This window comes from Rhynchophorus ferrugineus, unplaced genomic scaffold (assembly GCF_030347505.1).
Source record: "Rhynchophorus ferrugineus isolate W39M unplaced genomic scaffold, kcgeb_rfMv2 rfM1, whole genome shotgun sequence".
NCBI lineage: Eukaryota > Metazoa > Arthropoda > Insecta > Coleoptera > Curculionidae > Rhynchophorus > Rhynchophorus ferrugineus.
The window spans coordinates 40,181,108-40,206,421 of NW_027472580.1; the positions used below are offsets into that span (position 1 = coordinate 40,181,108).

At 32.3% G+C, this 25,314-nt stretch overlaps 1 protein-coding gene and 1 non-coding gene across 3 annotated transcripts in view; one reads left to right on the plus strand and one right to left on the minus strand.

Annotated features, from left to right (window-relative positions):
- The window catches only part of LOC143197179 (uncharacterized), a 467,772-nt gene that overhangs the window by 383,796 nt on the left and 58,662 nt on the right, over positions 1 to 25,314 (minus strand). The window lies entirely within an intron of this gene.
- TRNAM-CAU (transfer RNA methionine (anticodon CAU)) lies at positions 10,187 to 10,259 on the plus strand. Its single transcript has one exon. It is a non-coding gene; the product is annotated as a tRNA-Met (tRNA).

The following is a 25,314-nucleotide window of genomic DNA, read 5'->3' on the forward strand; positions in this document are numbered from 1 at the left end:
ACACTTTTATTTCACTTTAGAACTAATCTATTTCACGGAAAGTGGTAACGACTTGTAAAACTAAGAATGTAAACGAAGATTTTCAAACGCGTGATATAACAGGCATAAAAGTACATATAGATATTAGTTACATTTTCTTCTTGGAGATCTGAATAGTATTACTTAAGGTTGAGCTCTAAATCGCTCTCGGCCTCCGATGAGCACCTTTTGGGGTTTAACCATTACTTTCGTAAGGTCTACCGACTGACAACTGACCAATGGGCAACATGGGCGTCAGAAGAAATCAGATACTCAGGAAAGTATTGTGTATCGATAGCCGCACTTTTCCCATATTTAGGCAATATACGGATTCCATATCAAAAGTACAATGTGTTTTTGAGGCTATCCACGAATCGACTCATCTTTTTTGCTATCTTCATAAAAGTGAACCGTTGTTCAGATAGGTTAAGACTTATATGCAGGAACAAAAAGTAATCCGAAGTAGCAAAGTCTGGAGAATACATCAGGAGGGGTAGTCTCATTTTAATCTTTTCAACTATGTTTTCACCGGTTTTGCAACATGTGGTCGAGCGTTGTCATGCTGAAAAATAACATTGCTGTGTCTTTGCAAATTGAAAATGCACTAACTATAAACGAAAGTAATTCCCATTGATGGTTTCATCAAGTACTGCCTTCAAATCCTCGTCTTATTTATTCTTTTTGTCTTGGATGTCTAAATCGCAACTTTTAAAAAATCGAAACTGGTATTCACATGTTCAAATTATTATTCATATTATTGTTATTAATTATTATTATTCAAACTGAAGTCAAAAAACAACATAAATAAAATAAATTCAGACATTTACAACGCACTGAAAATATTTTTGTGTCATTATTCAAATTATTTTCGTATACGTTTGTAAATTGTAACCTCTCCATTAACTAGAGACAACTCTAAATATGTATTTTGAGCTCAACAATAGATTCTTCATACATCGAAAACCTTTATAATTCCAATTTATTCTTCATATAAGGGAACGACGACAATATGTTATTTGGTTTTGCAGTTCACATACATCATTCGCAGTTAATTTCTATTGCTACAAATGAGTTGTCACTGTCGGTTGGTTCGTTTACTTAATCATATATTATGTGTTATTTATTAGCTCATAACAGATTCTGAATACTCAAAATATTCTAAGTAAATATATGCAGTTACATAATACGATTGCCTAAGTGGCAAATTTTTATAGAACTAAAATTGTATTTATACTAAATATAGGTAACGTATTTCAAATTTAATATACTTGTGATCTATTACGATACTGATTATTATATGTTTTAATTTTTCGTCAAACAACTTATCTTAGATCAAACACAGCTGGTCGTAAAACCATAAATACTAGTAATTATTTATTACCAAAAGCGGCTCTTATTATCTACTCGATACAATCAACATAATAACCATATTGTAGGTGTACAGAACAAATAAGTTATCTGATAAAAGACAACGCCGAAGTTTACAAATCCAACAAATAAAAGATAAAGGACGCAATGCCAACGTATCCTTTCCCTGGTCCTTATCTTGAATCGATAAAATTATATCGGGTTCTTCAGGAGAACGTAGTGCACGACAATATCTTTTCGTTTTTGTTGTTGCATTGTGCACATATAGAAAATCAAATGATCACGATATATTGTTATTTTAAATGTAGTCAGTAGCTTCTTGTAAATAATATCTGACAGAAGAGCAGCAGCAACGACGACAAATATACTTGAATAAAAATAACATAAAAATAAAACAAAAGCTAGAAAATTTTAAATCTGACAACATAACAGGTCAATTTAAAAATTAGTTTTTTTTATTCAACATAATTCCCTTCGAGGATGATTATAGCGACCCTCCAACTTTTCGATACCATTTTGTAGTACAATTTGCTCTTTGCTTCAAAATAGGCCTCTGCGATCACCTCTTCATTCGACGAAAATTTCTTCCCAGAGAGCATTATGTTGAGATCTGATAAGAGAAAATAGTCGCTGGGGGCAGATTTGAAGGATACGGTGGATGAGAAAGCACTTCGAAGCCCAGTTCATAGGTCTTTCCCAGAGTTCTCACGGACTTTTGACATGGTGCATTGTCTTGGTGAAGCAGCACTTTCTTTTCCTTCAAATGCCAGTCAATGAAAACTATTCCATGCGCATCCCAAAATACAGACGCCATAACCTTGCCAGGCAACTGTTGCGTTTTCCCACGCTTTGGAGCGGCTTCATAGTGTGCAGTCCACTCGGATGACTGTCGATTGAATTTCGGAGTGAAATGATGTAGCCATGTTTCATCCATAGTCACATTAGACTTGATCATCTTCAAATTCTTCTCCGAATCATCAACTAGTCGTTGATTTTGGTCAAAAGTGAGATCGCGTGGCACCCACTTTGCATAGAGCTTTCTCATACCCAAATATTCGCGAATAGTATGATGTACACATTCAGTTGATATCTTTGCAGTGTGTACTATTTCATTCAGTTTCAATTTATGGTCATTCAAAATCATTTTGTTGATATTTTTAATGTTTTCGTCGGTAACAACCTCTTTTGGGCACCCACTGCGTTCACCGTCTTCGGTGCTCATTTCACCATGTCTAAACTTAGCATACCAATCCTTGATGGTTGATTTTCCTGGCACAGTATCCGGAAACTTGGCACCAAGCCAAGTTTTTGCTTCAATTGTATTTTTTCCCTTCAAAAAGCTATATTTCATCAACACGCGAAATTCCTTTTTATCCATTTTTATCACAATAACAAAAGTTGCTTTACTCAGAATACTATAATTCACAAACTAAAGATCCAACAGCTGTCAACTTTATACACGCATGTTTTTTGGGTTAGGGCTAACTAAAAAACATATGGATTTAATTCTTGTAGTGTGTGTTAGGCCGAGGACTTTTCAATTGTCCTATTACTCTGTAAATCGGCAACAATACAAGAAAGAATCAGTAGGGAACTATTCGTTAACCTAACCTAACTGTATAATATTCAAAGGTTTTAACAGGACAAATATAAAATACTTTTTCCACTGAGGGTGATAGAGTTATTCAATGTATACAGACCCTAATCAGGGAACGCTCAAAATTGCTGCTCCGTCATATTCCAATTGTCGATTTGGGTTAAGTTATTTAAAAGTAGCGATTTTGATGTCAATGATGTCAAATGAATGTCAAATGACAATAATTTTCAAGATTTATTAACCAAAAATCCAGCTCAAACTCTCAAAGAATTTTCAGATAGTTTAGCTGTTTATAAATGAACTGTTTCCAAAGGGTTACATGCGTTAAGAGAGGCCCAAAAGCAGAGAAAATAGCTACTATGCAAATAAGCATTAAACGGCATTTCGAACCGTTTCAACATTGTGATTTCATTGCTTGTTAGGAAAAAGAACAATTTTCTGTGGCGTATTGTTACCGGCGATCAAAAATTGATCTACTACGAAAATCCTAAGTAGAAAAAGTTGTCCACATCGACACCGAGGAATGGAAAAAATATCAAAATAAAATAATTTTCTAAAAGTCACTAAATTGACTGTTATTCGATTGACTGACATCCGATACATCGATATTTTATTAAAAAAAAATATCGAAAACGGTATATCGATATTTTTTAAATATCGATATATGGATATATCGATATTTTTTTGGGTGGCCAGCACCCCTAGTTTGAAGTGCCACACTACTACTATAATATATATAATATATATATATATATATATATATATATATATATATATATATATATATATATATATATATATATATATATATATATGTATGTATGTATGTAAATATTAGAACAATGGTTCCGGAAGTGTATTATTTAAAATAAACGGAGAAAAAATGTTTCAATATTTACTTGGCAAGAACAAACGACATTTCCACAACCTTGAGCCCATATTTCATACCTGCTAAGTCGTAAAGGGGCGCGGCCATAAAACGATGAAAAAAACCTTTTAAATAAATTGCACATCTTGATGTGTTATGCTCGATTGTTTGCCCGCGCTGGATGGTTTGTTCCTATGAAAACAACTTCAGCTACAATGGTTTTCCTTTTCAGAAATGACGTTAGCCATTGTCTTACTATTAAATCGGTATAGTGTCTGTTGTTATATCGACGTCTTATTGTTCGCTAGACTGAACCAAACATCATTTTATTAAATTATTTATTATGAGTTTTTAGTTTTTTCTTATAGTAAATATGATACGCACATTTGTTTCGCAATTATCTTTTTTTTAATAAAATATATTTAGATTATTGTTCTATTTAAAATTAAAAGTAAATAATTGTATTAAATTAAATTAAAAAAAATATATATTTAAAAGTCTCCGACTGACGAGTGACCAACCATTCCAGAAGACATCCGGTCTTACCCAGCTTAGTTAATGACGCGACTGGGATCACTTGTCGGATTTTGGACTCTTGCCTACGAATATTAAAAAATCACAAACATAAATTTACGGCCTTGTCCTAACAGGATTCGAACCCGCGACTATCGTAACAGTAGGAGGACTGTCTTGTCGCCTTTACCACTGCGCCAACCAAGCCGGCAAAATATATGCTTGTTCTCCGAAACTGATGATGTAAAATGTAAACTAAAATACAAAATACTGAAGTATTAGATGTAGGAATGTCGACCCCGGAGAAAAATATCAATATTCCGGTATAACGACATTTTAAAAAAATCAAACCATGCAAAATTCACTTGGAGAAATCTCGAAACAAAAGTTCAGTATCCTTCTTCGAAGGCCATATTATAGAGATATTTACTCTCATTTGCAACTATCGATACTTATTTGAAAAAAATATCGTCGAAAAATATCGATGCTTTTTCAGCATTCTTAATCCAATATACTACACTGCCTAGATACTAGTCAACTTATAGAGATACATGTCGCATTTTACATAAATGTTGCAGAATTGGAAGGTCACTAACATATCTGAAGCTGAATTAATAAAGTTAGAATTAATCAGTTGGAAGTATATTAATATTTATTCTGGTAGTTAATTGAGCATACTTATGGGAAAATGCTATTCGAGCACTTTAATTGGCTAAAACAAACGTTCGTTAATTTAAGTTCTCTGATAGAGAGTTCACTATATAGTAATTTATATATTCAGGATATAGTTATTTAAAATAAAAAGAACGGTAACTTAAATTAAAAGTAAAATTATTGGTGAAAATAGCAGTTCTGCTACTTTAATAGACCCAAAATAACACTATATATAACATAAACATTGATAAGTTCCAAACCCTATTGGTCTGGCAACGGTGATGGTATTTGGCCTCAACAAAATAGTGGTCGACATACGCTGAAATTTAACTAACTGAACTGTTACCGACAGTGAACGTGTTAATTGACTGAAGTTCAATTACCATATATTAAAGTAGAACAGTTATAAAAACTTCCTTTGTCAAGGCGAAAAAAAATGAATAATTAAAAGCTTAAAAAAGGTTTTTAATTAACTGATCGTCGTATTTGCATTTCTTCTTTAATTAATGAGAACTTCGGTAGCGAAAAAAAAAGAATTTGAAATTTAACACAGGGATGAGTTTAATTAAAGAAGTAAGAATGAGTATGGACAAGGTGCGAAGGTATGCATTAACTTTTTAATAATATTCGGGTTTTGAGGATTTTCTTAAAATGAAAAGCAGCCGTAAAATGGACTTTTCTTTTTTGGTTGTGTTACTTTTTAAACTTGCTAAGTGAACGTTACTGAATTAAATTCATATTTATTAACATGAAAGTGATGTAGGAATGTTCGTCAGGTTGGTTGATCGGTCGAAATGTGTGGTTGTCGATACGATTGTTTGTTCGAACACTCACTACTCACTCACTACATTTTTGGAAAGGAATTTGCACGAGAACTGAACACACTGTTTGAAGAAAACTTGTTTATTTCAACATTGAATGAAACATGTGGTCGATGGGAACTTTTTCAAGGTAGTTAATGAAAATTATTCCACGCGCAGCCAAAATACAGACGCCATAACCTTAACAGCCGACTGTTGCGTTTTCCCACGCCTTGGAGCGGGTTCATCATGTGCAGTCCACTCGGGTGACTCTTGATTCGACTTCGGAGTGAAATGATGGGGCCATGTTTCATCCATTGTCACATATCGACGCAAAAAGTCAGATTTATTATGCCTTATCATCTTCAGACACTGCTCCGAATCATCAACTCGTCGTTGTTTTTGGTCAAAAGTGAGCTCGCGCGGCACTCACTTTACACAGAGATTCCTCATACCTAAATATTCGTGAATGATATGATGTACAAGATCAATTGATATCTTTAGAGTGTCTGCTATTTCATTCAATTTCAATTTACGGTCATTCAAAATAATTTTGTGGATTTTTTTGTTTTCGTCGGTAACAACCTCTTTGGGGCGTCCACTACGTTCATTTCACCATGTCTGAACTTAGCATACCAATCCTTGATGGTTGATTTGCCTGGGGCAATGTCCGGAAACTCGGAATCAAGCCAAGTTCTTGCTTTAACTGAATTTTTCCTTTCAAAAAGCAATATTTTATCAACACGCGTAATTCCTTTTTATCCATTTTTTCACAATAAAAAAAGTTGCTTCACTCAAAATGCTATAATTCCCAAACTAATGATCCGATAGCTGTCAAATTTACACACTACATTGTGCTAACTGAAAAACAAATGGATTTAATTCTAGTAGCGCCATCTATGTGTCAGGCCGGGGACTTTTCAATTGACCTGTTATATAGATAATTACCATCAGTCAAATTTTAGTTTCATATAATTTTTGAAACGCCTAAATGAATGCTTAATTCTTAAATTATTTTAATACAAATTCACAAAATTTGTTAGGCATATTGCGTTAGGCAGGTCGCTTCGAAAATAAATTACTAATTAGCAATTACACTTTTTAAATATTCCATATATACGCGAGCAACGTTTTTGTATCACCATAGCGCGAAACACAATTGAAAATGCATTGGTCTTTCGGTCAAATTCAGCGGAAATTCATATGAAAACTGAATTATTTAACAATCATTCTTACAATATTACAAGTTTACCTTATAATACCGCAATTTTATTTGCCATATATATGTATCGATTTGTTGCAATACAATTCGGTTAATACTTTATAGTTAAATTTAATTTGAATTTCCTTATACAATAAAGATGCTTCTTTCTTACCAGCAATGACAATACCAAGGTACCCTATTTTATTACCTGTAACAAATAAATACAATTAGTAAATATATATTGAACTATAGATAATAAATAATATATATATATATATATATATATATATATATATATATATATATATATATATTTATTTATAAGAGTAATTATTAATATATAATAGTTTTTATTATTATATAAGACGGTCTTTAATTAATAAAACATTTGAAGTTATAAAGAAGAGGAGATTATAGATAACCAGCCAGTAAGAAGTTATGCATCAAGTAGAAACATGAAGAAGTTGAAAGGGATAGTAAAAAATCGGTGGACGGTAAAAAAAAATGTGGACGGTTAACAACGGATTCATCGGATGATTAAGGTATAATCGACTAGGTTTGATTAAAATTGACTTGGAGTAAGATTATTTTGCCCTAGTTAGGAGTTTTATTAATTATTATAAATTAATTATAAGAATAATAGGTTAAGTCGGCGAAAAAATCAAAAATGAATCATACAATTTTAAAATATCGAATATCCTTATTATATTCATCCTTCTTTAACATATTCATTTTAATAACTTTTAATAACAAAACACATATGATGGTTACAAAACACTAAAAAAAATCGAATAAACATTTTGGTTTCCAGCGAAAATATGAAAATATGATGAACAGAAACTCGTGAGAAAAACTGTAATTTACCAGACCTGTGTAATGGTGGGTAGGGCTGATCCTTCTTATGGAATTTCAAATGCTCTGACCCTTTTTAAATAAAACCAGATTATGTAGAAATTACCATGCCCGAATAAATTTTATTTACGTTAAATATTTTCGGCGAAAGTATCCCTATCCACATCTTTTTTGCCGCAAAAAAAACATGCCGTACTAATTCCGAAAGTCGTTAAGAAAATAAACATCCAGCCGCGGCCAAATAAAATTCCATAAATTCGCCATTTTTAACAGATACAAACATAAATAAAACATGGCCACGTCGGTCTGGATTTGCAAGCTTAACGAGAGACCGTCTCTAATTTGACTTGTAAAAATTCTGTTGGATGCAAATATTTAGGGCCGTCTCATAAAAATTGTATTTTTGTCATTCGCTAGTTAAATATTTATCTATGCAACTTTATGGAGTATCATATTTCGCGAGTCGAGCGCCTTAATTCCCGTGTTATTACGGGTTCGGAAGTTATTTAGCGTCACTCGACTCTAGTACCTTATAAAGATCAACAGAGACACGCAAAAATGGGAGGTTTTAGTTACATTCTTGGACAATGGATAGTCTATTCAAAGTTTATTTGTACATACGTTATAAAAATGTTTAATGTGCCTGCCGTAATTTGCAAATTAGTTTCAGAATCAGATAATATTTTCCTTTTTATTTTATTCTAGTTAAAAAGAGACACAATGCTGTTTGATTAGTTCGAACTCGTAAACAAATGAGCCTGTTAAAGTCGTCCGGTTGTCAGACGTATGCTAAATTCTTGAAAGTAATAGTGATGAGGTTATAACTCTAAAATATAAACTAGCGTTGGGAACGATTGAAATTGACTATCAACTGTTTAGTAATTGACTACTTTTTATTATCGATTGTTTCAGTCGCTATTTTTGGAGCGACTGATTTTACTACTTTTTACTAGTGACTTTGAACTAGTAACTAGTGACTGTTTCAGTCGACTGCTTTCAGTAGCTATTTTCGGTCCGACTGACTATTACTATTTACTATCGACTATATCGTGTACTTTTAGTTACTATTTTCGGTTCTACTTGTTTCATTCGACTAATTTTTAACATTCTGGCTGTCGTCCTAGCCGCGACCTTCACAAAAATATGCCGAACTTAGGCTTATATATATATATATATATATATATATATATATATATATATATATATATATATATATAATTGTGAATGATAAATAGAAAAAAAATTTTGACGGTTTTTATGGCAATAATAGATAATTTTTTTTATTGATATTTTTGGATTCGATCTAACTCTCTCGATTTTTGTTCAAGTCTTTTGATGACATTTTGAAAGATAATCCTCAACTTCTGCTATACTCGACTTAAAGAATCAGTATTTGGTATTACACATAATGCTGAGGCGATACAAGAATTTATCGCAAAATAAATATATTCCATTCTAAATTCAAAAAATACAAATACAGTACTACAACTCGAAATTCAAGACATAAATACTGACGAAGAATGTATTTCATTTATATAGATATTTGGATAAAAATCTAACTAGAATGAAGGAAATAATTACACCAGGTGCTACAACAACTTTAGAAATTAAGCAGTATTAGGAAATGCCACTTATTGGGTTTAGAAAACCAATAGATTTTTAGCATGCTCATAAAATGATATTACTTGATTTATATTAGTTACATTTAAAATATTCTGCTATACCTGCAACATCTATCCTCTCGGAATAACCTTTTCCAAAATCTGGCCAAATTATTAACAGTCAAAGAAATCTCATCACGAAAGAAAAGCTGAACATCTACATTATATTTTTGAACGGCGATTAAAAAATATTTCCGTTCAATAATAAATAAAGCATTTATTTTAGCTAGCTTTATTTAAGCGGTAACATTGTGACGTTTTGACGTCATAAATTTAGATGACGTAAGTTGCTAACCAAACTGGCAGATATTACTACTAAAAACATCGTTATCACATTTACTATTAGAATTTTATCCATACATAGTAATTAGTTTCTAAAGCGGACATGGATGTATGAAATATTGGGTATGCACCAATGAAGTCCAACCATTTGCGCATTTTGTGTAAAAAAAGCAATTTAGAGTATTGTAATGCGATATTTTCATGAATATTTTCTCAAAAGATATATAATAAAAACACACATTTGTGTACCTTTATTTATATATATAATGAAATGAGTGATGAATATGCCAGATAATTGAAACTAAATGGTTTTGTAAATTAAAACAAGAGGATAGAATAATAGGATGATAGTAAAAACAACCTCACATAGCCTCGGTAGCGCAGTAGGCAGCGCGTAAGTCTCATAATCTTAAGGTCGTGAGTTCGATCCTCACCCGGGGCATTACTTTTTTCATTTTTAATAACTGTGAAACGAATAGTAATAAAACAAAGATAACATTAATTCCGTTCTCCTCCTGTAATGGTCATAATTATATTTTACACTTTTGATGGTTATTACGATTTTAATGCAGATGAAATAAAAATCTAGATATAAAAAATAAATGAAATATATACGCCTTGGAAATATAAAGCCACGAAATTAAGCAATTTATAGTACACTCATTGGTATTAAAAAGTAGTAAAAGAAATAATTACAATTAAGGTCAAGCTTTTTAGCTAACAAATTAAAAGGGTGACATAACAGGATCTTACAGTCGAATAAATATAGTGTAATGTTTGGTAAACATTAAATCATGTCGATAAACGTATAGTAAGAACGCATTTCGTTATAATGACCGTCAAACAGAAAAAATCGCTAAGTACAAGGTGTGGTCAAACAATGAATTGATATTTAATTATCTGATTACTATTGTAAAGGTAAAAACTAACAGTGAAAAGAAAGAAACTATGTTGTACTCCAATATTATAATAAAAAATACTAAGAAATATTAAGGCACATAATTTAACTTGCATTAAAGAGAATGCATAGTCAAGTAAATAATGTGGACTGTCTGTCCTTTGCATTGTTTTTAATAATGCTATTAAATCTGTATCCTTTTATTATTAGTCGTATAAATTAGTTTTAATACTTTGTTGAAGAATTTGAAGCTTTATTGTAAAAAATGATCTGAATTTAAATTGAATTTGAATTAGCCCCCATTTTGGTATCGTCATAAGAAGTAAAGCGCTGTTCAGACTAATCATCACATAAGTAGTCAGAAGGAACAAGCTCTGGAGAATACGTGATAGCACTTCCAATTTTAATGTTTCCAGTTATGTTTTGCAACATGTGTGCAGTTGTAGTCGATAGCGATCCCCATTGATAGTTTCATCGAGTAATAGCTCCAAATCCTCGTTTTCAGCTTTTCTGTGGCCGTTCAGAACGCTTCTTAAACTCGGTAACAAAATCACCACTTTTAAAAAGTCGAAACTAGCATTCATATGTTGAAGTCGTTGGAGCATGGATGCCATAAGTTTCTCCCAGCATTCCATAAATTTCTGCATAGTTTTCAAAACTCTTGTCGCTTTGGGTTCGGGATAGTGAGTGTTTTGCGGGCGACACAGACCCTGGGTTACCACTGGGATTGTCATAATATTGGAATTGTCATGGTCATAGTGGAGCCTGTTTTTTTTGTTTTCTAGATTGACCAGCTAGAACCAAATGGTCTTCGGCTGATGTCGCTTCAGGTTCGGGATACGTTTGTTTTGCGGGCGACAGAGACCCTGGATGACGACTGGGACTACCGTAGTTTGTTTACTACCGTGTTGTGGACGGGTAGCGATTTTGTTAAGGTGTTATCATGTGCTAAGGTTCCTATGGAGCACCTCACACTGAGCATGTTTATGAAACTTTTCACAAACGGGATGCCTGATTCGAGGTGTGTGTTGACGTTCCTCATAAACCATGGGGCTCTGAATAACGCACGGACTTTTTTGGATTGGAACACTTGGAGCTGTTCAAGTTGCCTTTGAGAGGATAGTGTCATTTATGATGGATAATGTCTGTTGGGTGGGCCCAGAGATGGATTGCATTTCATTTGATTTTCGAACGCGTTTGCGAGGAGCTCGGCTTTTTTTTTGGATTTGTGAGGGCGGTATCCGTAGAGGAATCAGCCTTCAGAGGGGGGATTGTGTTCGAATTTTTCCCCATTACGCTTTTGGCGGCGCGCCAGAGGTCATTTAGGAAAGAGGGGTTGCCTAGCTTTTGAAGAAATGATCCCATTTCTTCTCATTCCAAGCTCTAACCCTGTCCCTGACATCTCTAATTGCGCGCTGCACCGTGCGTTTATCCTCTGAGTCCAGTGAGGCACGAGCTCTCCTCGCTAATCGGTTCTTGTGTCTGATTCGTTCTTTTAATTCTCTAGGGAGGTTAAATTGAAACGGTTCAGGGCTACTTGTTTTAGTTGCTCTGTCTGCGGCTGTCTGAATATCTAGAGTGAGTTTCGTTACTGCATTTTCTAAATCGTCTGAAGAATTGATACTTGGGATAGGACCCGTCCGCTGAAGCTCTAGTTGAAACAATCTCCAGTCGGTGATTTTCGTGGGCTTAGAGACAATGGAACTCAGTGAAAAGTCGCTGATGATGAGGATTGGCCTGTGGTCGGAATCGAGATCTTGCAGGAGTACTTGCAGGTTAGAGGCTTGATTCGAATTTTGATAGATGAAAAAGTGAATTATTGTTGGTCGATTGGAGGAGTAGTGAATTGGTTCGCTTGGAGCAATAAGTCCAAGTTCCATGGTATCTATTATCCCGGCGATGCCCGCACCAGCGGTGTTTGGTCTGCTTGTGCTCCAAAGTGGATGGTGTGCATGTTTGTAAGGCTTCAACATGAAGTTAATGGTAAGTGTACTCGACGGTATTTAATACACAGTAACGCCATCTGTTTCATTTCTATCATCTGTTGATAATAATTATGCGATTCAAGAAGATACTTTTAAAAAGTTTTTTTATATTAATTTTGTAGTAGGTTATCAATAATTTATGACTATTTATTCAATATATTCCTTAAACGAAATTAAATTAAACTTAGTACATTTTTTGGTAACATAAATATATGTTGGTTGGTTGGAAATTCGTTTACTCTAATTTTTTAATAGCATTTTGACCACTTCATAGTCATGATCTTTTATTTTATATGATATTATTGTGTCTTATATGTTTTTATATCTATGATGTAGAAGCACCTCACTAATCAAATCTATAACTACACAGAGTTGTTTAATGTATGGTTTAGTGATTGGATGTACAGTTGTGATCTTAACGTGTTTGAACAGAAAAATATATGAATTTAAAAAAACACTGCGTAAAATAAAAACACTTTATATTTTTCCAATCAAATATTATCGAATTTGTCACAATAATTGCTGCCCTTTTGGACTTGACGTTTCCATTCAGCGATGATTATGCAGTTGTTCGCCGAAAACGTCATTAAATTAATGCGCGACAACAATTAAAAGTTTGCGCCGAAGCCAAAATCCCAATATTTCATGGCAATTAGGTCGTTGTAACAACTTCGGTGTACATCACGACCAACCAAAGGGTGCATTGTTTGTTAGTCGTATAGCGGTTGAAACTAGATATTTGCGATTTGTAGAAGCAATTGCGCATGTAATTGTTTCGAACAAGCTCTGTTTTAATTAAGACCATCGTTCTATTTTAAATATAATGTATATGAATGATCGTAAGACTGTACTTTTATATATTAATGAGATCAATATATATTGTTTGAAGGGATCTTGTGTTTTTGGATTTTACCGCGGTTTATTTACAAAGTGTGGAACCAATTTTCGGATACATTCATACCTAGAAAACTGGTCAAAGCATGCCAAGGTCGATGGTTCTCTTTCGACTAAAGACTCATCCAGTACGGATTACCATAAAGTTCCCTACTCAACCCAGTGCTGCTTAATATCTACATGGCTTATATCCCTGTTGTTGAAACAGTGAAAACCGCGTTTTGTGAAGATGATGCCGTTTTTTATCTATGTTCTCAATCACTCAAATGTATTCGTTGCAAACTTCCAGGGCAGCGCTCTATATGAATTATAGCATTTTGAGTGAAGCAACTTTTGTTATTGCAAAAAAATGGATAAAAAGGAATTTCACGTGTTGACAAAATATTGCTTTTTGAAGGGAAAAACACAGTTGAAGCAAAAACTTGGCTTAATGCCGAGTTTCCAGACACCGCCCCAGGAAAATCAACCATCAAGGATTGGTATGTAAGTTTAGACGTATTGAAATGAGCACCGAAGACGGTGAACGCTGTGGACGCCCAAAAGAGGTTGTTACCGACGAAAACATTAAAAAAATCAACAGAATGATGTTAAATGACCGTAAATTGAAACTGAATGAAATAGCAGACACTCTAGAGGTATCAACTGAATGTGTACATCATATCATTTACGAATATTTGGGTATGAGAAAGCTCTGTGCAAAGCTGGTGCCGCGCTAGCTCACTTTTGACCAAAAACAACGACGAGTTGATGATCCGGAGCAGGGTTTGAAGATTATCAAGCATAATAAACCGAGTTTTTGCGTCGATATATGACAATGGCTGAAACATTGCTCCATCACTTCACTCCGAAGTCCAATCGACGGTCATCCGAGTGGACTGCACATGATGAACCCGCCAAATGTATGGCTTATAATGGTTAAATATAGGGCTCAAATTTATGAAGCTGTTAATCAAGCGAAATTAGTCATAAACTGTCCTTTACTAAAGCTAATTTATTATTTGAAATAAATCTCATTCCCTGGCTACAAAAAGGTACATATTTCGGACTCTATTAAATGAAAATTCAATAAAAATATTTGTATAAAGCAATGGTGCATGTATGGTCTCGTTTCGAACCCCAAACCGACCGAAATAAAAAAAACTGCGTTTTTGGTTAACGAGGGCAATATTAATGTCAGATATATTAGTGTAACATTAACACATACATTAGTACATAAATATTTGTTAGGTTTGATAAATACATCGTGTTAGATAAAAAGCAGAATACATTAGACTCTAAATCAATCGTACTGTTTTGTACAATTTGGACTTAAGGGATTTGCAAGAGGTTGCACTAAAACATTAAATCAATTAGTAATCCAACGCTGACAAAACAAAGTTCTTCGATTAACTACCAATCGTAGCGTATCAGTACATAATCAAAGAGGAAGTGCACGATGACCAGGAAAATTATTGAAACAAACCAAACCACAGGAACTTGTATAGTGTATAAGAAATATATAGTGATTTATTTATGCCTTACTTGTCTCCCTTGTATATTGATGCAAATACAACAAAAATGTAGTAATAAATTAATATGTAAATTAAAATTGTACTAAGCATATCTAACGTAAGATATAATTAATTTTTAAAAAAATTGATAAATTCATATGTAGTGGTACAGAGGCTTGGATCAGCTTTATCTGAAGAACACATTGGTTATACCTGTTGAAACAAATTGGTGTTTTATGTAACAAATCGGTGTATCGGCTGCTTCAGAAAAAAATACAAATAAAAGTGCAGTACAATTTTTTGAAGGCATATAAAGGACTAGTATTACTCCAGGTATTCACAAACATACTACTAAAATAACCGCTATAATCCAATATATTTGACAAGAAAATATCTAAGATAATTTACCCAGCTTTATAAAGTGAGTACTGACTGAATATCCCCACACATAATATTTTCCTCTCTTAAAAACGATTCTAGGTAACATATGGTAAAACAAAAGTTGTTCCATATAGTCCCTTGGACATTGTTAACTAAAGAATATTTGGAATTTTATGTATAGTCTATCCAAAGTTATTTTGTACAAACGCTATCAAGATATTTAATGTATTTCCTGCTGCAATTTGTAAATTCGTTTTAGAATCAAAACTTTTCAATTTATTCTAATTAAAAAGAGACACAATGCTCTCTGATAAGTACGAACATGTAACCGAACTAGCCGCCCAAAGTCGTCCGGTTGTCAAACGTATGCAAAATTCTTCTAAACAATAGAAAATTCCGAAGCCAGACAAAACAGATTGCGTCGCTAATCAGTTACTTTTAGTAGGAACGAGATAATGCAGGCCCCTTATTGCCAGTAAAGTTCGTTAGAGAGGTAATTTGCTGCGATTTTATTAAAAATAATTTTTAACGTGTTGCAGCTGTACTGAATATTACTATGGAAACGGTCACTGAATATCTCAAAAAATTAAAAATATAATCAAGATTAGTATTTTATTGTATGTCAAAACCAAACTGAATTAAAACTCAGATTTGATACGGCAACATTGCGACGATTTGCCGTTACAAATTTAGATGACCTATGCACAAAATAACTTTGTACAGACTGTAAGTAATAATTAATTCTAATCGAAAACCTTGTCATGTGATGGTTGTAACATTTTCTTCAATATTTTATTTTGTATTTTAATATATGATTTTATATTTTAATCAACTAGTACAATAATTAATTATAATAAATCATAATTATAAATGACATACCCAAAATTTTAAAACCCTTTCGTCGTATGTCCACGCAAACAAAAACAAAACATCGATAATATACCTAAATTAATGATCCTTACATTATATATTTAATGCATTATATTATTTGCATACACGTCCGATTTTGATTGATTTCTTCGAAATTTTAACCCGCCACAGTCGGTCCGCCCATATGGTTTTTATAAAAATGAATGAGGAAAACCCGTCTCGATTTCGGTACACTTTTCTAATTAGGACAAAAAATAAACCCAACTTAATTTCTACGTCAAATCCTTTGTGACATTCTTTAGCGATCGAGCGTGGAGGGGCGGTGGTGGGTTTGATGATGTCACGCTTGTCATCCCTTAAATCATGCCATCGGCATTATGGTGGGTGAATGACTTAACGAGGGTCTAATATTTTTAGATTTACGAGCTATTTTAAATGTTTTGAATGGAGCATATTAAATTTGATGCCCGTTAAGTGGTTTAAATCCCGAAGATTTATAATATTTTTATAATTTCGTCGCCGGAAGTCTATTTGCCTGGAAATTTATGACGCGGTCCTTCGGAGGTAATTTTTTTGGTTCCCCGTGTTATTTTTTTTGAATTTCTAATATGAAGTGATTATCTTCTGAAGTTTATAAATTAAATATTCCGAATATCCTCAGTTATATAATTTCTGACTAATCATTTTATTAATATTTCTCTAGTTTAACACTATTTTAATTTATAGCTAAAACAATACTATTAAGTTCATTATAATGTCATTTGAAAGGCCTTCCTGTGTTGGGATGGACCACCTGAAGATTTATGAACTGTAATATACATATATTGGGCCTACAAATTGGTTTCAAAGGATTGTTTAAATTCGTCTGTATATTATTTTATTCAAATTATTATCCATATTAGATTTTTTCCCATCTTTCAGGAAATTTACTAATTCTATCCCGAAATAACAATGTATATTTTGAGGCAATTCACGAATCAACCCATTTTTAGGTATCTTCATAAGAAGTAATGTCAGAACAAGTAGTAATCGGAAGGAGTAAAGTTTGGAGAATACGGCAGGAGGGATAGCTACATGTGGTTGTCGTCATGCCGAAGAGTAACATTGTTGTGTTTTTACTCGTATTCCGGCAGTTTTCTGCACAGTGTTTAGCCCAACCATATTAGTTGTAGTCGATAATAACACCCATTGATGGTTTGATTAGGCTTATAGTATACAGTTCATACTATGAGTATACCACACTAAGCTGATTCTACCAAATACAGATTATTATCTGGGAGCCATCGATATTCTGCATTGCTGTAGATATTGATGATGCATAACCAGGTGGTCTCCATGATCCCTTTGCTTAGGGATATCATAATGGATCCACATTTCATCACCAGTAACAATAAGATCCAAAAACCCCTTTCCAATTTTGCCATTCAAGTAATATTTCACACATGGTCAAAAGCCCTTCAATGTAACTTGATACAAAATATCCAAGCATCTGGGTCACTTCCATATCCTTCAATCCACTGAAAATGGTTTACTGTGTAGTTCCAAACAATTCTGTGTATTCTTCGAGTATATCATCGAGTAATGCCAAATTTTCAAAATCCTCTTCTTCAATTTTTTTCGGCTAGCCAGAACGCTTTTTGCCTTCGGTATTACAATCAACACTTTCGAAACATCGAAGTATTCACATGGTGAAATCGATGGACCATGGTAGCTATAAGCTTCACAAAGTGTTCAATTACCTTCAACTTCAAGTTTTTCTTAAAATTGAAGTAAAAAATAAAGCTTCCCGCAAATGCCATTTACTCGGTACAAATTGTACATGTTCATACTTCGACGACACATATTGAAAAATGAGGCCTGTTAATGAGTCTTCAACATGAAGTTGGTTATAAACGTAACCGATGTGATTTAATACAAAATAACACTATCAGTTTTAAATCCTTTAAAATTAAATTACGGACCTGATATATTCGATTGATTCTGAATTTTATCTCATTTTTACTTTATAAATAAAACAATATCAATGAGATCATCATTAGAAATTACTTGCTGTATTAGATGGACCATTTGAACAGTTGTAAATTACAATTTAAATAAATAATATATAAATAATGTTGACAGTGCAAGAAATTTACCTACTTAAACATAGTTCCTTCCAATATATAAATTTAGACACAATACAAGAAAAATTATCGATATTACAGCAACAATGCTTTCATTTTTTATTAACGTAGTCAATAGATCGACTTTTATCGTGCTCGCTAGTTGTAACACAATAAAAACAGTTCATTTCACAAAACTGACAACGAATGAAAAATAATATCATTTTTTCAACCATTGTATCGCAAACATTTGTTCACCCATCCATACACAAGCACTGTGATAGACATGTCGACACAATATTTTTCCATCACGTAACATCTCTTGAAAAGCTATCGTTAAAATTGCAGTTAATTATAATTCATTACCACTGAAAATATGATAAAGTAATATGCTTAATATAATTACTTTTAATTATTTTTTTAAATATGTTTTGAAGATTGTTGTGTCACTTTTTTCATAGCTTAGTATTGGTTATAAAGAGTTTTGCAATCGCAGCCATTCTTTGAATGTTAGCTTTGTGGAACTCTCGCTCCACAGTTTTTGAGGAAACAGTCTTACTCAAGTAAGTATTGACTAACTCGGTTGATTCCACTTTGACATCCTATGGAAATATGTCTGACACGTAATATTTCCACGGAAAATATTTATATTCAGTTCAAAATGTGTTACACACCCTGCCATCAGTATGTAAATCAACATACAGAGAGTATAGAAAGCTACTTAAAAAATGCAGAAACGGCATTGGAAGCATTCTTTAAATATAATATTTATTCCAAATAGGATTGGATACACCATATATTATGATGTTCAACTCATGTTAGGAAACAGAAGTGGTGTGCATATAGAAGTGGCCAAATATACAATATATTATGAAAATTGATGATGGAATACCTCTATCCCGTAAATTGGCAAAATATGTTCTATGGGCTCCACTACGAGTTTAAATCATTAAACAATAATCTACTGGTTGATTACCATCCGAAATATACGTAAATTCAAAAGAAAGAGGCCAACATTTTGAATATTCTTAATTCGTTCAAAACATTAGTTGGTTTGAATGTTAACGAAACACTCAATTTATAAATCGACCCTTGTGATTTAAATGTTTGAGTAAATATCTCATTTTCATTATCAACGCCTTGTCATATTCATTCGCCTGATCTATTACCATGTGACGTCTACCTAATTTTTCCAAATAAGTATAAATCGGTATCCGAATATATTTAAAACTTCAATATTTTATATATAGTAACTAACTTAAATATATACTAACATTTTTACTGATTTCAATCACTCCTCATCTCAATCTAGATTACAAAGAACGACATAAACACCGGCGGAAATGAAAGGAAGACACGAATAAACGAAACCGACCGAAAGAAAGAAATAAGAGAATGGCTTACTAAAATTGGTCCTGCTGTTGTACTTTATATTTTATCAATCCCAGATTCCAAACGGCTCGTATAATGTTAATATATCGGATTATGGACCTTAGGTAGACCGAGTAGCTTAACATTACGTTTTTAACAATCATTCTGTTGAATTATTTATTAACCCGAACGAAGATCAGATCGATAATTACGTTGGGCGTTTCATCTGTCATCTGTTGCTCCATCTCTGATTGTCGTACAGGATGTGTAGATATATCTATCACTTATTTTTTGCATGTTTTTTTTTTGGCAAATTAGTCTATAGTGATTATGTAAACTATATACAACTATTCCGGATTATGTGCTTAGATAATTGTTTTTTATTAATTAAAATAACAATTGCATTATGTATAGATTAACTTTATATTTAGATTAAATATTTGTAAATCTAATCTCGTGATGCAATAGTTTCATTTAAAAGGTCACTTAATAAATGTTAACATTGATTTAATACTAATAAGTGAGATTTAAACTTTTTCTTTTTTTGCTCTTTGTGATTCCACAATCTGCCCTATAGGCAATAAGTATTTCTTATGTCTGTACTACATATACATGGCATGTAGAAAATCACTTCATTAAGCGATCTGCTGTATAAAATATTATCTTAATTAATTAGTCTTATTCTAAAGTTTATATATGTCCAGCAATCAGATCCGGTGGTGTTAAACGTTTTAGTCTACGCATTTCACTATCATGTCGCATATTTAGCTGGTTAGTGACTATGTTGGGATGCACCGACACTCTTTTGAAGTACTTCACACAAACACGTTGAATTACTCGTTATAGGTTTAAGAGGAATATCGCGTTGTATCACTTTATTTGAAATATGGCACGCAACACTTTATTTTGGAACTGTTGAATGATGGGTATATTAGATTGGCTAGCGGTACCCCATAGTTATTCCAGGCCTGAGTATAGATTCCCTATATAATATTACCCTATAGAACGTTCACTTTATTCCACGGCTCGATCCAAAACAAGTTTTTAACAGTAATATCATGTTATCTAATGATAACTTGGATTTGCGCCCGATGAGCCAATACATTTGATATAATTTCAGACGAAGTTGTTTTCGTTTATAGAGTATGTGCTTCTTCCAAGGTTAGGCGTCGATATAAGTGCATACCAAGATATTTAGCATGCTCGGGGGAGTTGACGATGATTGATATTCACTGGTGAACATTTATATAAATACATAAATACATAAATAGGCATATATATATATATATATATACATTAAATGTCGAAGTATAAAATGATTACCTTAGTAATACTTTATTCTTTTTGTAAACTAGTATTTAAGACTAATGGCTGGTAACAATTCCAATTCCAAGATCCAATTCAAGCTGCTTAATGATACCTGACTATTGTTCCTTGTAAACGTAGATTCCTTGTTCTTTGATTGTTTTAAAATCATTTATAATTATAAATAACCAATATAAGCTAAATCCATATGCGCTTTTGAAATATTGAAACTAGAACCTTAACTGTTACACTACCAAACCACCTTATAAATATATATTTTACAGTTTTAATAAAACAAAAAGCTTTTTCTAAGTTAGATTTTGTCGCTCTACTTTGTCATTAGAAGATTCAACGATACTATACAATCTGATAATACGTACATTGCAGCGGTTTATTAATTAAAGCTGCACAGCGTGACACTATGAAAACATTTAATTAATAAAATAATGTTACATAATCGACAAGGCAAAGTGGGGGAACTACGACAGACTACAAAAAATTATTATAAATTGATTATTGAAATTGCATATTAACTACACTTAGTCAAGGAAAAATTAAATATTGAGTATAAATAATAAATAGAAAATCTGTTGAAAACATTTACATAATACTTCTTGGTAACTGATGAATATAATATTTCCAATAAAATGGCCAGATATTCTTAAGTTTCTTTTATTTTAAAATTGAAAGATTTTTTTCAACCAAATAAAATGATCCAAAGAAAGCTGTTGTATTTTCTTGAAACCTAAGTTGACTTTTCACTTTTTCGTCTGCTTTTTTAGCAATAAAAAACATAAATAATACTAAAAACATGAGTTAACAGTGAACAAAACATAATGTAGCCGTCAGATAAGAATATGTAATGTAATTTAAGACAAAATAGTAGCTTCTTTGTAGATATTCTACTGTTTACTTCAGCTGTATAAGTCAATTTTGTTATTTATATCGTTATTTTATATCACAACCCTGACTAATATTGACAATACATTTTGCTATATTATAAGAAATGTTGGCCTCCATTAATATCTAAAGAGGTAAACCAGAATATCGTAAGAGCAGCAAAGAGCTACAACAATATATAGTGATAATGCTGTCCCAAAGGTGCCAGGATTAATGACCTAATAACGCAATATAAGTTAAAGTAAAATAATTATTATTTATAGTGTTATAGTGAAGTAAAAAAAAATTAATAATAAAAGGAAATAATATCCACTGACTATTGTTTGAGAAGTTCAATAATGAATTTTGGGAGGAATTTAGCAAAAAGAGCTGTGGAAAAGTTTTTGAGTTAGGAAGAATGACACATTAACCAGAGGTGAGTTGCACATTGAACAATTGAGATCTATAGGCAGTGATTAATCACTTCAGAAAACTTCAGTGAAAATTGTTTTAAATGTTGCTGTGAAAAAATTGTGCCAACAAACTGATACTGTACAGAAACAATTTATAATTGATAATTATATAGAAACAGCTTACTATAATACCTGTATCAAACTGGATACTAAAGTCATGATGTCATAAAGAAGGAAATTTGGAAAACAAGCGCTCGTATGTATAGTCTATGATGAAAATTAAATCAATAATAGAAGTTAATATAGACAGATGATAAAGATAACTCGAATAAATAGTAACTATAATAATATAAATCAAAACACAACAATAAATCTATACAGCAAATAATAATAAAAGTATAATAACTAAACCAATAGCTTCAAGACATACTAAGCTATCTAAATTTGACCAACATTTTTGAAATCAAATAAAACGATTATTTGAATAACAACGAAGGAACTTGTAAATGTGTGAAATATATTGTTAATAACAAAGTGTAATAATTTTACACTGAAAATAAAATTAAGAACGTGTGCTTGCTACTTATTAAAATAATCGTTAAGAGGTCAAATAAATATATTCCGGGGTCCCTTCCCCTAAAGAAGGCAGTAATAATTAATTTTAAGAATTCTCATTAAAAACAGATATATCACATTAAGCGGATGTCACTTCAATTGTTTTGATACGTGATTTTTTTCCTCAGACATTTTAGTCCACGGCCAATTAACTCATTAATCCCCAGTAGCAAAGAATCGTCCTCGGTATGGCGTTCACCCTATAGTTATAAGTACTGAACGTCAGCAGTAATCCATCAGTTAATACACAAAAGGCAACCGAATACCCAGTACTAATTGAACCATTACCCTATAGAACGTTCACTTTATTCCTCGGCTCGATCCAAAACAAGTTTTTAACTGTAAAAGCAATGGTGAACATTTAAACGGTTAATTATCGAGAGAATTCGTACAGGCATTCGAGATATTTACAGGAAAAAATTTCTATATGGTATCTCGTCGAATTGTGGTTCGATTAACTAGACTATATTTATTTAATTCTGCATCTAATTGATTTTCTTGATTTATTTATTTTATTGCATTTTTTGATTCTTCGAATTAATATCACCCATTCATTTACATTTCTCTAGATGTATCCATCTTTGTACAACAATTTACAAAGCTTAACTGATAAACAGATATCCCTCTGTAGGCCATAATCAGCAATCTCTCTCTTTCTGCTCAGATGGCTGAGCTATTGGCAGAATACCTTCAATCTCGTCAACTTTTACCAACGAAAACTGAAAAACTGAATCACTGAATCCTGAAGGTATACTAATTTGACAACCTCAGAGTCAGATCAACTTTAGTAAACCAATGCGGAAGGGTTACCTATCGAGAATATTGTTCTTTTTTCTGTAAAGACTTAGTAAATTACCAGTCTTAATTAAAATTTAGATGTTTCGCAAGTATCGCATCGATTCTTCAAACCAGCTAAGATTAAAAAAAATGGACATGTTTCAAAATAAAATATTGAGGATGGTTCTGAATGCTCAGAAACAACCAAACACATAGAAACAGGGTACCATAATCACATTTAATTCTCATTCATAATTAAAGTTAAATTCTATCTTCGATTTGTTAATCTGTTGAACTAGAAATGACATGACATACATCACTATAAACAAACTAAATAACAGATGATGCGTTAGTATATGATATAATATAGAAGAGAGTTGTAGTGCCAATTTAGCACTGAAAATAATTTTCACAATCACTTTTTCAAATGATAAATTCTAGCGTTGGGAACTATCGACTGTTTCGACTGTTTTCAAAACAGTCGATAGTCGCAAGACAGTCGATAGTTAAAAACTAGCGACTGGAAATAGTAATTACTATTTTCAGTCAAATGCACGGTTCGGCTGTTTTGATCAATTTGTGATGTCAGACGAAGATATCCGAACCTTTTCCTGTATAAATTGTGAGAGAGGAAAGGCCACAGATAATTACTTGGAGCAGTTAATTTTATATGTAATTATATTTTCCAAGGGTACTATAAGCGAGACGGAGATGTACACGTCCCTTTAGGTACTAACTTTAAAAAGGCGAAATTTAAAAAAGAGAAAAAAAAAAAAGATTTTCCAGAAATGGAAAAAATTATTACTGAATACTATAAACATGCAATTAATAATTTCATTTTAAACGAAGTGGAATTACTTTTATATTTGAATGTTCTGTGGATCTGTAAAAAGGAATGGAATAATAACCCCACAAGTGTTTTATCGTATTTTAATATGTTAATTGCTATTTTTAAATAGCATACCAACATAACACAACTAAATATGTACAATTACCATAAATACTAAACAAAAATTAAATATATGCCTAATCATAGAAAAAAAATTCATGACATAACTACTAGAGTGCTTTTAAATAAAGTAAATGTTTTATTTATTATTGAACAGAAATATTTTTAACAAAAATCGAGAGAGTAATCGAAATATTACGAATTATTGTCATAAAACCAGTCAAAAGAATTTTACTATTTATCATTCACAATTTTAATCTTTTTACCCTATTAACATACATTAATAATCTTGAAAAATATCGTTCCAAAATGCTACTATATTAAAAAATGCTACTACTATAAAAAAAATCATAAAACTATATATATTACATATAAATCTATGTAAGTATAAATTGGGTACATTTTTGTGCAGGTCGCAGCTAGGACAACAGAGCCAGAACGTTAAAAATCAGTCGAATGAAACTAGTAGAAACAAAAATAATAATTAAAAGTACACGACTGAAACAGTCGATAGTAAATAGTAACCAAATCAGTCGGACCACAAATAGCGGCTGAAACAGTCACTGCT